This window comes from Diplotaxodon limnothrissa, linkage group LG15, assembly GCF_057381915.1.
Source record: "Diplotaxodon limnothrissa isolate DT_005_m linkage group LG15, D_limnothrissa_male_GT1.1, whole genome shotgun sequence".
Taxonomy (NCBI): Eukaryota; Metazoa; Chordata; class Actinopteri; order Cichliformes; family Cichlidae; genus Diplotaxodon; species Diplotaxodon limnothrissa.
The window spans coordinates 10391015-10406272 of record NC_140610.1 but is presented as its reverse complement, the minus strand read 5'-3'; the positions used below and the strand labels follow the sequence as shown (position 1 = coordinate 10406272).

Sequence of the window (15258 nt, the reverse complement as noted above, 5' to 3'; positions counted from 1 at the left end):
GACCAAAACTAAACTTACACCAACTCACATATCCACGTTTAAGAATCTAAATGGAAATTTTGGCTAATATTATTTAGATTTTTGGAAAATTGATTACAAGAAGGCCACCTTTACTATTTGGACAAATGAATCACAAATTAATTTTAATAAGCAGATCTTTATTGTGAACTTTGGCCAATGTGTACAGAGCTGGAAAGTAAGCCTGTCAGAGTCTTTAGGCACAAAGGTCCGTGCATGATAACGTTTAACTCTCTTTCATGTACATTAAGTTTTGATTTGAGTGCAGAGACATGTGAGTAAAGTACAAATATCCTTCAGAACGTTTCTTCCCTCTTACTGCCCAGCTCTAAGACTTTGCCTTTCCTGAGTTAATATTCACTTCTATCAAGTAAAATCACTCTTTTGAGAAGTCATGAAATCATAGGTCACAACACAGAGATTAGCACAAATCACCACGGTGGTAAGCTTATTCCCTGTTGGATGTTTATCAGAAAGGACTTACATTCCCGAGAATGAAAATGCTCTAAATCATTTGGGGGGGGGGGGGGCTGTGTGTGCTTGTAATGGGCCGCTGCTGTCTTGTGAGACGGCTTACTGCTGTGGTGTGATCAGCAGACGTGTTTTCACTGTAAACACTGGAGAAGCCTTACATGATGTACCATGCTGTTATTTTGTCGACACCATTAATGTGCAGACAGGGAGTCGGCTGGATACAGATGAGCATCAACAGGCCCTGACATTCAAATTACAAGGTTTTTTTTTTTTTTTTAAAGGGGCACTTTGCAAGTGATTAGTCTGTGTTGTAAGCACATGCTTTCCCAAGTGGGAATGTTTATCCAGTGGCTATGATATAATTGGGTAGTATTAACAAGCACAGATATATTGGTATTTGTGTAACTATACAGATTTGCAAATAGTGTCTAACTAAAATCACTTTGAGGCTTTTTTATTCAACTGTTTCTTGTGGTGAATCATCTCACCTGGCCACCTTAGACTGTGTTTACCTAATGTGCTTGTTGGGTCCTCTTGCCTGACTGATGAGCAAACACAACAGTGATGCATGCACCTTTACAAGCCTTGCTGCTCTGTGTGAGTTCAGTTTATCAGTTGCTGTTAGCAGCTATGTCAGGTCAGCTTTTGGTGATCAAAAGCACACCGAGTGGTGCATTATGACATGTTGTGATCCATCCCGATCTCATAGCAAAAACGTGAAATAGTCACTCAAAAGTAATCTATTTGATCATGTTCGTGGACATGTATTGTCACACTTTTAATGACATTTGGTACAACTCATTTCAATAGGAAGTACGTTTCATTTCTGCAGCACTTATGCTGTCCAGAATCATCAACAGGAACACATCTCTATGGAAACCAAGGAAACAAAACTTCATAACAAAGGGCAGCCATAATCGCTGTCTAAGTCTAACTCAATAGGTTTTATATCTTAAACCTACAATAAGTAAGTTACTTTTAATCCCTGAATAATAGGGCTGTGACTCCTTTTGTGATATATTTCAAGCTTTTCTGTTTTAATTTTGATTATTAAGACTGGCAGGTTATGGAAATTTAGAAATACAGAAATCTATACATGCAGATCATTACGTATGATCTGTATTTTAAGTTTAGTTTCAACTGTAATTTACTCAAACTTAGTTCATTACACAGAACCACAATCATGGGGAAGAATCATGCTAACACCTTTTCATATGAATGTTTATCTTTTTGAATTAAATCACAGAGCAAGTGAACTTTTTTTGTAACTGTTTTAATTTGAGTTTCACAAGAAAATAAAAGTAGGAAAATTGTATCCATAATGATGATTCAGTAGACTAAAAGATGTGTCTACTTTATGAAATACCTTGAGAGTTATGCCTTCTCCAGACGTGCGCAGAATTCAGTCACTGCAACTGCAGTTGTGCTGTTTTTGTTGGCAGTGGTCAAATGTTGATGTTTCATGTCATCCTCCTGTTGTCACAGACGCAAACACACTGCCGTGCTGTTGGAAACAGACTTTGACAAAAGCTGTCCCTGGTGAAATCGACTGTGCCATTGTGAATGTCGGTTATAGTTGGCAGCAATCGGACTTATGTTCTCTGTCCTTAAATTTCCTCATTGGTGCTCTGAGACCAGCAGAGCAATATCAATGTGCAAGTAAATGAATAAAATCATGCTTGTCTCAGCCCAGATATGCCTCTAATTTTCACCAACTGGATGTAAAAGTACAGAATTAATAGAGATGTGAATAGCACAAGTATCTGATAATGTATGAAATGGAATGTGACAGCAAACTATCAACATTGAGTGTGCCAACCCACAAACTGCAGTGGTGTATTTTATCTGCTTTTCTGTCTGTCAACACACACACACACACACACACACACACACACACACGGATGGAGAACTAGGCTAATGAACTGAGTGTTACGTTTCACAAGACCGTCTACATAGCAGCTGGGTGGGGGGACCTCCCTGGGAAGCTCACATTAAGTACTAAGGGTGGAAGAGTAACTGACAGTCCTGACAACAAGGATGGGGGAAGTGTAGACTAATCATTTTCTTCAATGCTGGGTGTCATTCAGGAGTGGCTCTGGCACAGCTGAGCACCTGAGGCCACCATGTGTGCGTGAAAGTGCATGTGCATCCTTTAAGGAAGGATATGAATGATATTCTGTGAAGTAGTTACTATAAATCATGGCATCTGGGAACTGGTTTAACTTTTTCCCATACACTACATTAAATGTACTGTAATGTCTAATAGCCTTAGTTAAGCTTTTAAAAGATAATTATTTACTGGAATAGTCAAAGTGACTCTCACAGTTACTGCAAGCAAGGTAGAAAGTAGCAAATCCAGTTAGCACATACCATAGATGGTTGACTTTGTTTGACTCATGCTAAATGTTTCACATCCTAATTCCCTCCCTGTACTGTTTCCACAAGGGTTGGGCAGTCTGACTGCAACTGTGAGAAAACAGAAATCCATCTGCTTTCGGTGAATTCCGCTGTCATTACTTCATGGGATTAGTGAATTGGTGGGGTTAGGTTAATTGGTGATTCTAAATTGCTTATAGGTATGAATGTGAGTGTGAATGGTTGTCTGTCTCTTTGTGTCAGCCCTGTGACAGACTGACGATCTGTCCAGGGTGTACCCTATGGTTGCTGGAATAGGCTCCACCCCACCACCCTCACTCATCATGTTGATTTTATTACCACACCTACTTCATAGGGGAAAATTTGAATTTTAAGTTGATCTCCTGTTTTTTGGTTTTTAAAATTGCATTGTTGAAAACTGGAATAATAATTGTATGTTGTATTTTCGCATTTTGCTGATCTCCACTGGTCTAATCAGTTCCATCAACTGGGCGGAGCATGAATGAAGAAGCCAAGTTTCTGGTTTAATATTTGACGGATTTTTATTGACGAAGTGACCTAAAAGTCTTTCCTTAATTGGTTCCTCTGGGTAATTATGGTTCCTGCTCTTCCTGTTGGTGCTAGTGCATCATGCTCTTAGATCAAGCTCTCTCTGTTTGACATGTCGTGGATCCTGTGGGATATATGTGGACCTGCAGCACTCTGCTCTCCCATCACAACAATAGGCCTGTATGACTGTTTGAATGTGCCATTCTTTGTGTGGTGTGCTTCACTTGGGCCAGACAATGGCTTCATTTAGCATCCCTTCTCTTTTTGAGGCCTGCTCTGTCACCATGACACCCCATGCCACACCCTGCCCCCAGTCTGGTTTAGCTTTGCACTTGTTTTCTCTCTTAGGACAGCTGGGCTTAGACAGCCATTGTTGGCCACACCCGAGACCCAACCTCACGTTTTCAGGATTGTTGCTCTGTGGCCATGTGTTCACAGCTTGCTATAGTTTTTGAACTTGAGAATAAACTAAGGCTGCCCTCAAGGTTGGTGCAGACCTGTTAAAATTATCTAACAAAGAAAATCAAACACAGAAATAAATCTATGATTGAATGGTTTCCTGCAATGCTTTATGCTAGAGGTTAGAAAACAAAGATCACCTCTGCCAACAAGGATTGTGGTGTTGCAGTATAACTGTGACGTTTAAAAATAATATCTATATAAAGTTTTTGCCTGTTACTTTCTAGTTGGCACTTTAGCAGAGTTGATCATGGTATTGCATAGCCAGTTATATTTATTCTTTTAAGTTTCTACAGATATTGCAATAATATTGTGATAGTGAATTATTTTGTTTATTAAAGTTGGCAGTAAAAAATCTGATATTGTTACAGCCCTTACTAAAAACATTCACATCTTTGTGAAACAAAATATAAACTCAGTGGGAAAGAGCTAAGCTGAAGAACAGACATTACATATAGTATATCTGCTTTTTCGGACATCAGCCAAATTGATCACAAGATGAGGCGTGTCAGAACCTGGCTGGATTACTACCTCAGCTAAACAATTTACTGAAGGAAATCCAGGATTACAGCTACTGATGTGTGATTTGTCTTTTTGTTTTAACTAGAAAGAAAGAATGTGAAACCTGCCATCATCCTTTTAGTGCAGAAACGCACGTATTTCATGACCTGGAGGCCGAATGCTTTGTTAACTTCTCTTTTTCTGGCCTCTGCTTTGCAGTTTAATTCACATCAAGCAAAACAGAAAGAAACTATAGTTCTATTAGTAATCGGTGCATTTTTGTACCATGAGCTCTTCATTACATATGGTTAACATTTATATTAGTGGATGAGTTGAGATCGTCACACAATGAGTGAGCACTGATTGTGTTTTTTCCACGACCTCATTGACACTTGACCTTTGAGATTGTCCATAGTTGAAAGGGCAGTACACCCTGTTTCTAGCTCAGCCTCTCAGCTGCAGCAGATTTTTCGTTAATGTGTTTCAGGCTGACACACTTTGGACTTCATGGTAAGTAATGGATCCCTCATGGAAAGTCATTCAGTTTTATTAGCAATGAAAAATGCATCACAGCTACATAATGTAAGGTGGATCAATAACAGCAGTCACTGCAGGTGTCTCAAACTGTCATGTTTTACTTGCTGTTATTACATTTAGAATAAGAATATAAATTCTGAAGATTATTAGCCTCCATCTGCTGAACGCAGTGTAAATATTGGGCATGGTGAGTTTGTCCAAAGCCCTTTATAGTCACTGATTTTTGCAGCACAAATTATCTCCAAAGAGCAGCTTCCCTCAGAGAAACCAGCCTTGATCTAGAGTTTTGTGCTTCTATAACTAGAACTGGGTGACCTATGAAATTATATTTTGGGCTGATCTGAACGTGTTGCAGTTGTGCCCTGGAGAACACAGTACAAGCTGTGCTACTTCTGGCTTCCTTTTTGAGATTTAAAGAGATAAAGACTTTACGATTATGATACCTGCAATGTTGATGTTTACACGCTGATGGATGCAACCTTCTTATTGCAGTCTGACCAGAGGAATGTGGAAACATTTGTTTTAAAAGTGAGGTTGAAGTTCTGTACTGCAAATTTCATCCACAAGAAGGAGATCACACCAACTTTAATAGAATATAACAAACTGTTCTATGACTAAAATTAACATTTGTGATGTAGTTTTTCTGGGTAAAGGGTCTGTAATTTGAAATAATTGTCTCGGGGTGTATGGTATGTCACATGATGGAGACTAAATTAGCTTTTTTTGGTTCATGCTGAAGTCTCAGAATCACTTAAACTTTTCATCTTGTGTATTTTTCTAATTATATAATAGTACTGCTTTGCTTTTGGAGTTCAGTTGTAGTTAAGTTAGAAAATGACTGTTCTCTTGCCAGGCTGAAAGAAATAAGTCAAACCTCAGATTATCATGACAATGAGCTTCAAAATTAATCAAATGTGTGTCTCAGCCACAAGATGTGGAAAGAGTGTATCCACGGTCGAGTTCAAACAAAGGCAGCATGCAGTCCTGTTCTCTGTATATGTGTGTGTCTGTGGGGGAGTCCTTTATAAGCACGATGTTGGTTGGGAGGGTAGGGTGGATTTTATAGGCCAGGAGGGATTCACGTTTCAGCCCATGCTCGCCTCTCTCTTTTGTCTAGGTCACGTTAATAATGCTAACTCCCAAAAGCAGAGATGTGTTAAAATTAGAATTCTGTATGAGTGTGCAGTTTTGTCAGAGAGTAAGCAACCGGTTGGATGCCAGCATTTTGTCTGACAGCAAATTCAATCAGTTCAGGTTGCAGCTTGAAGTTCTGCTAATAGCTGTTCAGTCCCTGAAAGCTGACGTGCATTTAGCATATCAAAGTGAATCATATCACACACTATGATGCAGCTTTGTTTCTTGCACAAACAGGTCTTGTTCTCTAGCGTTTCACCATCAAGTATTAATAGTCACAGCATTTCTTTAATGTTCTAACTTATAAATCATTGTAAATGATGAATGTCTACAGCTGGAAAAGGTGATTGATGTAGGTCCTGGAATTTCTCAGGGTGTGGACTCTATCTAAAAGTAGCAAAATATTAGGCTTGTTTTTATATTTGTCTTAGACAAACCCCAGCAACAATGCTGTTACCTCATGAAACTGAATTTCAAGCCTTTGGGATACATATTCAGTTTCCCATTTTACAAACAACGTGGATTTGCACATTATGCTGTTTTTCCTGTTTTCATTTCTTCAATGGATGAGGTCAGATGCCAACTTGTTTAAATCTTCCCCAGACACAAACCAAAGCATGTGTGACAGGCTTTGAAACAGCAGACAGATATCAGATTCAGCCCCAGATTGTGCCAGAGCATGGCATGCTTTATCCTGCTCTTAAAATACTGCCCTACCCCTCCAGAAAGCAACACTCAAGTTTGAACAAGTTATCAAGCAAGAGAACAACGGGAGAAGAATGTTTGGGCTATGCCATTTATCTTTCTGTTATGCTGGATGATGTAACTTTATCAGTTTAGACGTTTAAACTCAGGAAAGGATTAAGACTCTGCCGTTGTTAGCTTCTTTTGGCCTGATCATGGATGGACTTCACATGATCTGCAAACTATCACTGCCTCGATTCAGGATAATCCTCATAATAATTTATGTGATGGAAAAAAATGTCTCCTTTGTTGCATTAATGCCTCTTAAGCTGAGATGTTGTTGGTATATTTGACATAATGTAATTTCCAGTTAATTGAGTTGGCATGTCAAGAGCCAGTAATGTTAGTCATGCACATTCTTATTGAATTAGAAGTATTTGCAATTGTTTTATTTTTAAAAGTTCCTTTGTTTCTTTGTTGTGATGCATATTAAAACTTTTGACAAATTACATTCATATGATCTTAAATTAGTCAGAGCATGGTCATAGATTCATAAAATATTTCCAGAAACAGTATTCAAAGATTCTTTGTTGTTAATAGATAGTCACTTAACAAAATTCTGTGCAGTAGTTCAATATACACAATAGGGAAATGGTATATACAATAGAGAAACGTTTAAACGGAAGTACTGTATTATGAGTTGTGAAGTTTAGTCTTTTAAAGCATGAGGTGTGTATGTTTTTGTATAGAGTTCACAGGTATGTGAACCACCTCAGTCTGGGGGTTCTTGTTTTTATGGTCAGAACTAACAAAATACACACAAACCACTAAAGAGCTTATAGCACCGAGTCGCTACACACAAAAGTACATGCAGACTAATATGAAACGTCTTTCTATATAAAAGATAATCAGAGGATCTTCTTTGTTACTTCTGGGAAAAGAAGGCATCCTGATTTTCCTTGAAAAAGATTTCAGGCTGCTGCTCGAACAAGCAGGATTCCCAAAATATAACACATCTGTGTGATAACAGCAGTGTACAGAAGTGATGAAAACAGCCATGTAGTCAGATGAAACCGGTTAACGGTTAAAAATGTTCTTGAGCAGTGATAGTTTTACAGCTGCTTGTTTCAGTGTTGTAGCCACAAATCTGGCTAGTAATTCAAGGCTTTTAAATCTCCTTTTTCTTTTTTTTTCTTTTTTTTTTTTCTTTTTTTTTTTTTTCTCTAAGCAAAATTGCAGTAGTGTTAGCATAGCATATATATCTACTCAACAATCATTCAGTTGTACTGCTTCCCTGAGCACAGTGTTGTTTTCCAGGAGTTTGCGTTGTGCAGCTGATAGCTGTGACGCCACAGGGCAAAGGCTGTCAGGTCAGTCCTGTTAAACAGCAGGTGGCCTTGTTAACGTCCACAAACATCTTTTTTTTTTTCTGCTGTTTATATTTTGGCTTCATTTTTTTTTTCTTTACAAGGCCCAGCTCTGAGGAGAAGCTTCTCCAAAATATTTCCTAGTTTTAGTTTATTGTTGTAGCATCTAGTTCTCTGGTTGTTTTCCCCCTACTGTTATCATGGCACACTTTAAGGTAAGCAGCTTTGTAACTTAGCCATCCTGTCGTGCAAGATGGCCATCTACTGTATGGTGGCTTAGTTTTACTTCAGACTTTGCCTCTGTGCCAGTGAATTAGTCATGCGTCCTGCTGGCATTAAGCCAGTCTCACATCCGTGTTAATGGCCATAGAGGAGACTCAGACTTTGAACCTTTTCTCATGGATTTTCGCCTGGTCATGTGTGACACACACTAATGGACCCATGTGCTTTGAAGCTGTCTTCACCCACGGAGCAGACTGGATACTGATTAGATTATGCTGGATTATCATTACTTTGTTTGATTTGATTTGTTTACTTATATTTTACCTCTACAGTAATATTCAGTGCACTGGGCTGCCTCCGCTGCCTTATCTCTCTGCACGAAAACTTAACCACTGATTTCTCAGCGCAGTGCCAACATCTGGAGGGATCAGCAAGTTAAGCCATGGCCTTTTAACCCTCAAGTTCAGTCAATCCATTACAAGCACGATCACTGCAGCTGCACCATTTCACGTCATAATATTTTTGCAGCAGTGTCTTCCACTTCTTCCTGGAAGACTTTTTTTTTTTTTCGTTGCTTTGCTGTAGCCATAAATTCTCCAGGTTTGCCTAAATAAAGATGTTATTTTACAGTTTGAGGGCAGTAGAGGTAAAAAGGTTCAGAAAGTACCCTACGTGTAGTTTAGTTTTGATACAAATCCACACTAAATATAAGATTAGGGACTGTTTCATGGCTGAAAGATAGCTTTGTTTTTTATTAGATAAATGAGCAAGGAAACAACTTGAAGATAACAAGTACTTTGTCAAAAGTCCATTGAAGCTTTAATATGAGTGAGAACATCTTGAACTCCTGGTCCTCTTACTGGCTTTTTCCAGAACTTACATTTCAATTCACTTATCTCAACAAACTCCACAGAGAGAAACTTTGGGATTGAGTTGAATGGGCCGTGAAAGGCTACAGGAAATAAAAGCTCTGTCTTAACAAGTACGTCATGATGTATAAATGGAAAAACACCAATCTCTATGCTTTTTCCAGTTTGCTACATGTATCCTCTTTTAGATGCACTTTCACATTTTTTCTTTTTTTTTGTCTTATTTCAGAAATACAACTCCATTCTTCATGTCGAAAGTGTTGTATCCAGCTGCTTGGCTGCGTTCTGCAGATTAGTAGATGTAGAAGGTTATGCGGGCCTTCTGAGATGGACCTGGTTGAGGGAGTAATTACAAGCTTTCCAAAGGGTGGAAGGGACCAGTAAGACCCTTTTTAATCCTGGCATTTAATTTTGTGAATGTTAGGAGGGTCTCCTGCAAGGGAAGGGCTGCATGGTTGGAATTTATAGATATAGCTCCACCCTGAATGAAACACATGCACACGGTGAAGCGCTGTAGCCTTCCACCACATGATACGAGCCATAATATTACGTTCCCCCTTCACACATTCCTTTGCAGTAGTTGGAGAAAGTGTTTTTTTTATTTAGCGGCTGTCAGTCATGATTCAGCTCAGACATCCTTATTATTACTGTGCAGCTGAACCTTGGGTTTATTTTTTTGCACGTAAGGGGGTGTGTGTGTGTGTGTGTGTGTGTGTGTGTGTGTGTGTGTGTGTGTGTGTGTAAATTTTTTATTTTTTTTAAATCTTAATTTGTGTGTGCTTTTGACTGGCTCCAATGATTCACACTGTTATCTGAACAATAAGCTATTAAGTTATTTTTTACATTACCATCACAGCTGTACTTTTCTGCAGCCAGTCAGGTTTCTTGTTTCACAGCTGATGTGTTGCACATTGATATTCAAGCTTCAGCAGCTTGAATATCTATATATATATATTAGAGATGGACCGATCCGATATTACGTATCGGTATCGGTCCGATACTGACCTAAATTACTGGATCGGATATCGGAGAAAAATAAAAAAATGTAATCCGATCCATTAAATATCACGAAAGCACCTCACAAAACTTGCAACACGCCGTAACTCACCTCAGAACGTTAGCACGTCGGAGCAGTATGCATCACGTGATAGAGCGGCTGTGGCATGCGGGACCTGTCGGTGGTCTGGATAGCATTTGGAGCTTCGCTAGCAACCCAGCATTTCATCTCCGACAAAGTTATCCCGAGAGAAGTAAAGCAAGTGTGTAAGTCCATCTCTGAATGTTTGTAAAGCATTCCTGCGTTAAGCTTAACAAGCGACTGCCTCTCCTGCTGCTACTTCAATCATGAAACTGCTTAACGATCAGCTGATCGGCTTTTCTGTTGCGAGTCCGTGTCTCTAGTTTGCTTTTGGCCCACTTTGCACCAGAAAGAGGAAACCAGCGGCTGAACAACAGCAGCACGTTTAAGCTTGATCAGCTGTTGTTAGAATGTATTTAATATTACTTTCTACTCGAGGATCTTTTTCTACGTAGCTGACGCTGGTAACTGTGCAGGGGCGGATCTAGCAAAGTTTAGCCAGGGGGGCCGATAGGGCATTAACAGGGAAAAGGGGGCACAAAGACATACTTTTCTTTCTTATTCTCATTTAAAATGTCGAGCTTTTAATAAATAATTATCTGACACCCAAAGTTTTAATTTGATGTAAAATGAATAGAAGTCAATTACTGTATATAGTAACTATTAAGTCTAATATATATACCCTAGTAAGCTATAGTACTTTTTCCTTTGGGAAGGTACCATCTGTGCAGTCTGCAATTTTGTTGAAGAAAGATGTTGAATCTATTTAATATTTCTTGAAAAATAATTGATTTCTGTGCATTTTTTTTCCACACTGCATCAAATTAAGGTTGATTACGTCGATTAAGCATCATGAGGTGGAGCATGAGGGGTGGTTCCCTATTTTTTATTTATTTATTTTTGTTGTTGCTGGGAGTTGGAACCCTATTAGTTAGGTTGCTTAATATTTATGCTAAGTACTCTTTAAAATACCAGAATAGGGAGGATGGTGTAGGTTTAAGTTTATTAGATTGATCAGTATTGCTGAACTATGAAATATTTTTTTTTGCATACAGGTATAACAGAATAGCTTTAGTGTAGTTGTTGTTTTAAACTTGAGTATGAACTTATACAAAATGCAGCAAGATATTTAAAAAACAGTTTGGTTGATTAAAAAACACTATATCGGATTCATATCGGTATCGGCAGATATCCAAATTTATGATATCGGTATCGGACATAAAAAAGTGGTATCGTGCCATCTCTAATATATATATATATATATATATATATATATATATATATATATATATATATATATATATATATATATATATATATATATATATATATATATATATATATATATATATATATATTAGTAGCCATAATATGTACTTTTGTTTGTTGGAAGTCATAAAACAGGGTAAAGTTTAACTCTGTGCTTAAATGATTAATGATTAACAGAAAGGTTCAGTGGAGTTGCTGCCAGAGGATGGCTGTTCCTGATAATTCTTAACCTGCAGGTGTAATGATGCAAAACCCTCAAGCTAGTGCTGTCATAGATTGTCATTCAAGCATGCACATGCTGCAAGATGAGCAGTCTACCAAAGAGAAAAACTACTTGTTAGTGACACACCGTTTTATCCATGATAGTTTAAGCTCATTTTTCCAGACTCTCCTCATCCACATTATTTTATTGTTGTCTCATTATCCTAAATGTTCAGATTGCAGGTAGAAGTAAGGATGGTAGAACATAAAAATCTTTATTTTATAAACTTTTCTGGATTTCCTTTTTAAAGAGGAGTTCATAAAAATGCTACACATGAAAGAAAGCTACACAGTCTTTCTTCATAGATTCTAGTTTAACAGAAATGCAGGAGAGTAATACCGAATGTTACTAAAAACATTGCCATCCTCAGTACACCAAACATTGGCCGTTACACGTGGTGCACACGAGGTCAACAAAACATTGGTCCTGGCTTTTTATCGACACAGCAGATCCATCCCATCAGAACAGGAGCCGTCCATGGGAACCGGACCTGTCTGTTGTTCCAGCTGCACGACATTCTTTTCAGAGGCAGCTACCCAGCACTGTACAGCTTCCACTGTTATCCATTCATGACTGCACCGGCGCGGCCTGCCACTGATGTCTGTTACCCCAGCCCTGTAGAGATAAACTGTTTCACACAAGCCCAGCTATGTGGATCAACAATGCAAACTCAGACGTGGAACTATAAAGTCCGCAGTGAGAAAGTTGAAGGGCTTCAAAAGATAACGTTTTCTATCATCTAGCCGTAACATGTGACTGGATCAGAGATCTAAAAGCTGCAGACGGCTTTACATGCTGGCATGTCCAGATGAGAGGGAAAGGCAGCTGCTGGAAAGCTGAACTTTTGAAAACCCTGAAATCAGGGAAAGTGACATTACTAAACTCTGACGAAGACGGGCAACATTTTTAAAGCTTGCTTGCAGCTGTCAAGGTTTAAATGTTGCTTTTAGGTTTGATGTGCGACTTCCTTTTGGCAGGGGTGTGTTTAGAATCAGTTTTCTTGGCAAGCAGAGTAAATTCATAGTCTCGGTTATAGTTTCACTTACAGAGCATATAATACTCCTGTGTTTCTGCCATATTTCTACTTATGGAGATTCAAAATGGTGTTGAATAACATAATATACAACAAAAGCACTGAGAGATTTCACTCTCATGAAACGGCTTGGTAATGCTTCACTCACCTGTTTTGTTTTGTAACGAACAAAAGTTAATAAGTAGGGGAGAGCGTGCTGGTGTGGTGGTTGCCTTGATTCCACTGTTTGGTGGGTTCTTTCTGTGTAGAGTTTGCATGTTCTCTGTGTGCTTGTGTGGGTTCTCCCAAAGTACTCTAGCTTCCTTCCACATTGGATAAGAAGAAAATAAATGGATGAATGGATAGATGTTACTGACTGATGACACTTAATTTGTCTACACCTGCATGGAACCGGGTGTCTAAATCAGGTAGATAATTTTCTCTTATGAGAACATGTCTGATTTTGTTACCTTCACCATTGAAGAAAACAGATGGACAAAATAGTCATTAGTACAGATGACATGTTTTCAAACATTACGTCAGAGGTGAATCAACACGCCACAGTAAATTTTCATATTGCGACATCATATGCTTATTGCTGTTGGTTTGGAACATTTGATTTTATTTAAACAAAGCTTAGAGTGAGTGTCCCTTATGCGGGGAGGAAAAAAAAGCAGTGTTATTTTATCTGAGATCATTTTATGTCTTTGATCCAAAGACTGTGTATAAAAATAGACGTGGTCACTGTGATTCGGTTTGTGGACTACCATTCTGAAGCCTCGAGTTGCGCAATTTGGCTGAAGCCATCTTGTTTTTGTTAAAACCAGATGTCACAAGCACAGGTTGGATCGTAGTGAGTAATCGAGAACACTACACACCCATACGGTAGTGGTGTCAATCAGTAGGGAGCCACACCCTAGCACATACGTAGGTTTATTGTCTGTTGTTCTAAATGGAATTTCATTTACATAAAGTTTGAAACTAGTGATTTGGAGCATAAATTTCATAAGTGAATAAGTGTTTCTTTGCGTCATAAGTGAGCAGTACGGTCATTTTATCATATAAATGTGTGCAATCAGACTTCTTTTTGCAAGCAGAGATCATCAGTATCAGAGGAGAATCATAATTAAAATGTCAAAACAATCAAGATGATGCTGTTCTACATGTTTCACAAAAGTCTTTTTTTTAATACTTAAGAAATTTGTCAGTCACTTTGTAATAGAGTTTTCTATTAAGACTTCAAATTTTTCTGACTTCACTGATGGCTGACTATTACTTTTTTACGTTAGTGAAGGTAAAATTCCTGTCACACTGTGTTCTGACTGTATGTGCAATTGATTGTAATTTCATGAAAGTCATTCTCAGAAAATTCCATATGCAATTTTATTACTTTGGTGTCTGAAAAAAAAAAGTCAGTGTTGCAATTCAGGAATGTTTATGGATGCTGGATTTTGTTAAGCAGTAATTAGCTGAGATCCACTCATGATACATGTGCAGTAAATCATGTGGGAGTGTCTGACATTGTTTAGATTAAAATTCTTTGGGATGTTATCACCGTTTCGAGACTGCAGTGTTGCATATTCTGAAGGTGTTTTATTAAACACAGGACTTCAGAATAATGATGAGAAGCAGTTCAGCTCTTCTGCTTTCTTTCGTTTGGACATTGGTTTGGACATTGCTTCATTCCTCCAGCATCCCTGGCACACGTGAATAGCATCCTTCTTCTCTCCCTGTCACACATTTCCACCACACAGCCTTCTTTTCTTCCTACAGCTCTTCAAACAAGCCCTCTTCAAGCAAACCCTTCAAGAAGTTGTTCACAGCCGGTAGGGGTGGGGGGGTGGGGAAGCAAGCTGGGCGGTGGCCACGGCCCTCCTGTATCCTATTAGGACTAGGAGTGTTGAAAAGGGGTGTGGCCTGGAGCCAGTAACATCTGTGCCTCTCCCCTCTGCCCCCACGGCATTCTGCAGAGAAAGGCAGAGAGAAGGAGGCTAGGGAGGGAGAGAATACGAAAGAAGTACTCGCCAGCCAGCTGGCTGTGTGCATGATCTCAAGCAGCAGTTCGTTCTATGTACGGCGAGTTTATCCCTTGTTTGCCCTGCAGCCATCACAGAAACACATCCTCAACCTAACTGGGATTTTCCTTTGACAGCCTCTGAGAAGGTGCTTATTAGCCACTTAAACCTCATCCAGATGACTTTGAACCTGCGTGGACTACATACCTTGTGCAGGAAATGCTCCACTGCATGCTGTGTACAGGCATAGTTTTTTCTGTCGACAGTGCAGAAAGCTGGATACTGCAGTGAGTTGAGGATATAAAGGGAATGCTAAGAGCACAACAGAGGGAAGCTCTCTCCTGGACAGGGTAAGACAAGCAAAATGCATCTTCCAATTCTACCCTATAATTAAATGAATGCAAGGAATAGGAGCGAGGAGCCGAAGCCGGC

The 15258-nt window shown here is 39.0% G+C and overlaps 1 protein-coding gene across 4 annotated transcripts in view; it reads left to right on the top strand.

Moving 5' to 3' along the window:
* daam1b (dishevelled associated activator of morphogenesis 1b) overlaps nt 1-15258 on the top strand; it is a 46884-nt gene that overhangs the window by 699 nt on the left and 30927 nt on the right. The window contains exon 1 of one of the 4 annotated variants that reach the window (XM_085373218.1): nt 14685-15176. The exons of the other annotated variants lie outside the window; for them this stretch is intronic. The gene's annotated coding sequence lies outside the window, so the exon portion shown is untranslated. Of the gene's footprint in view, nt 1-14684; nt 15177-15258 lie in introns of those variants that run through there. 4 annotated transcript variants of the gene reach the window in all.